This window comes from Diaphorina citri, unplaced genomic scaffold (assembly GCF_000475195.1).
Source record: "Diaphorina citri unplaced genomic scaffold, Diaci psyllid genome assembly version 1.1 scaffold1222, whole genome shotgun sequence".
Taxonomy (NCBI): domain Eukaryota; kingdom Metazoa; phylum Arthropoda; class Insecta; order Hemiptera; family Psyllidae; genus Diaphorina; species Diaphorina citri.
Window position 1 is genome coordinate 8,449 of NW_007378651.1, and position 3,091 is coordinate 11,539.

At 39.5% G+C, this 3,091-nt stretch overlaps 1 long non-coding RNA gene across 1 annotated transcript; it reads left to right on the forward strand.

The window, feature by feature from the left end:
* The first annotated feature begins 1,681 nt into the window (after positions 1–1,681).
* On the forward strand, positions 1,682–2,378 carry LOC113469758. The gene is made up of 2 exons (XR_003393082.1): positions 1,682–1,791; positions 2,086–2,378. It is a non-coding gene; the product is annotated as an uncharacterized LOC113469758 (long non-coding RNA).
* Positions 2,379–3,091: the final 713 nt, after the last annotated feature.

Consider the following 3,091-nt stretch of genomic DNA (forward strand, 5'->3'; position numbering starts at 1 on the left):
TATCCTATCTTCCTTCAATTTCGGGATGATAAGACCTTCGTTTTTACAGTTCCTTCTATCAAACAGCATAGACTGTATCGAGTTTCTTCTATCCCTCCATTACTCTTACTTTCTTTCCGTATCCGGAAACAAACTTGAACGTCGGATCTTAGACTTCCAGAAATTGACAACGTGAATAGCTTTTGGGTTTTCTTGCATGAGATCTTCTTGTGTGCAAGGTTCTTCCAGTTAGGTCCATTTAAACCTATCAGAGGTCTACCAGCTATACTAGACTTATCGCCACATTGAAGACAGTCATCTCTTCTGGACCATCTCAATGGAGCCGAGCCTCATTGTATTTTCCACGCTAAATTAATCAGTAATCACACATTCTGAGCTTTCTCCTATCCTATCTTCCTTCAATTTCGGGATGATAAGACCTTCGTTTTTACAGTTCCTTCTATCAAACAGCATAGACTGTATCAAGTTTCTTCTATCCCTCCATTACTCTTTATTATTATGTTAAGGCGGTCTCTTCCTGATCCGTTATGTGCCGCGTCCATTTTAGTTTAGGACTATTGCACTATTGCACCATTACTCTTACTTTCTTTCCGTATCCGGAAACAAATTTGAACGTCAGATCCTGGACTTCAAGAAATTGACAACGTGAATAGCTTTTGGGTTTGTTTGCATGAGATCTTCTTGTGTGCAAGGTTCTTCCAGTTAGGTCCATTTAAACCTATCAGAGGTCTACCAGCTATACTAGACTTATCGCCACATTGAAGACAGTCATCTCTTCTGGACCATCTCAATGGAGCCGAGCCTCATTGTATTTTCCACGCTAAATTAATCACACATTCTGATGATATTATTGAGGTGTCCGCTGTGTAAACATTACATCAGTAGACTCAATTTAATGGAGCTACACAAATGAGGCCAAGTCATATAGTGGAAGGAAAATTGATATGAAGATGTAGAAGTGGACGCTCCTGATTACCTCGAGACCTAGAATGCAGGTTATTCCAATTTAATTAGGAACTCCATTATTTTCAGATTATTAGACAGAATATTTCCACTTTCCTTTGGGTTTAGGAAGTTTGGCAACGAAAGAAAAATCGATAGCTCACGTCTTGTCTGGTACATGCCTTGTTCATGTGCTGATTATATTAACTGATTGTGGGTTTTATAAGGTTCAAAAATTTGCCTTGAATAATTCAAATTTTGTTCCATTATTTCTTGTGTTCCTTCTACGCGAGGACCTATAGCTCACGTCTTGTCTGGTACATGCCTTGTTCATGTGCTGATAATATTAACTGATTGTGGGTTTTATAAGGTTCAAAAATTTGCCTCGAACAATTCAAATTTTGTTCCATTATTTCTTGTGTTCCTTCTACGTGAGGACCCTTTTAAATGGAGTGTAGAACGCAGACGTAAGATACTTTTGTCGTTGTAGGCTTTGAGAATATTTTATAGTTCTTTATACTATATCCTTTCTAATACCAAACAGTACATCATTCCAGTTGAAGAGATAACGTTCACGTTTTCAATGAGTAAAAGGAAAGATCCCTTAATCCTTGAGTTTCAAGCCTCCCTTAAGTACCGAACGGCTCATTTATGATACCCACTCGAGTTACAACTCGAGTTGGAAAATAATCGAGTAGAAAATAATCGAGTTGAAAAATCTCACTCGAGTCCCATCACTAATTCACATTCACCTAGATTCACCATAATCACCATTCACAAAGTGAGTTTTTTGAACCGTGTGTTGAATTTCGAAATTTCGCGGTTAGGTTATGTTTATGTTTACAAGAGGTCTGTTTTTCATTCGACGTGGGTGCGATGCGAACCCGACGCGTGTTTTTCATTCCACTTCCCCTACTTTAGCGTCAACGCTGCGTCTTAAATCCCTGATGCGAGTCTCGAGTAGCTTCAGGTTCCGCCATATTGTAATTGTATAGAGGGAAATGAAAAAAATGTTTCGTAATTTCTCCACTAGATGTCGTCATATTTGTTGAATTTCCACATTTTACCCCACTCCTGACGCAGAGTGAACGTCAAGTGGACGCCGCATCGATGCGGCGTAGGAATGAAAAACAGACCTAAGAGTTACAAAAGGAAGTTCTCTGTGCCAGGTCTACCAACCTAAGATATTCAGGAGAGCCAATACATGGGGTGACCCATCGTGTCCACTGACCCATATACGGATCCCCAGTCTCCCCTACACACACCATTTACGACCCACAAAATCTATGTAGGTACTTTAAATTATCACACCAAAAACAATTTTAACACGAATAGCTTGAAAATTTCAATTTCTAAGCACACTTTTACAGACAAAATTTACTACGCATAAAAATCACAATAAATACGAACTCAGAATACGCAACACAGAAACAAAATGATTACACCACTCTCAAGTATGTATGACGTAACTATACACCTACGTAGGTATTTCAGAAGACAGAAATATTGCGTGATTTTCAAAAAATTGAAAATATACCTATTACACAAACTGAAAAAGATTGTGAATCTTTTTCAGTTCCCCCCATAATCTGGGGGGAACATTGCGCAATATTCCTCTGGCCGTGCCTGGCTCTCCTCCCTTCCTCCCTTAACTCGGTCAACTCGTCTCGTCCCGTCAACAACGCGCCATATCATGACAAGTCTAGTGATAAGAACAGTGAAAAGCAATTTATTATCGAATTTATTGAGGTTTATCGTGGTCTCCCGGCTTTGTGGGATGTAAAATGCAGAGACTATAGTAATCGTGGAAAGAAGGGGGAACAGTATACGATACGTTAACAGAAGCAGTAACACAATATTCACTGTCACTTATGTAAGCAGTAACACAATTCACAACGTCGACATGTTCATGTTCACCTGATGGAATCCTGGTGGGTACTGTTTGCACAATCTGGTTGAACGTCTGAGTGTGACATTGCGCAATATATAGCACAAACGTCAATCTTGCCCTCACACGGTACAACTTTTTGCACAAACAAAAGAATTGTGCAATAATATTGAGCGTCTAGGGGCCGCTTTAGGAAAATGACCTAATAATCAACTCCTTTGCATTGGTAAACAACAACACCACCACCACCAGATCGGAAGA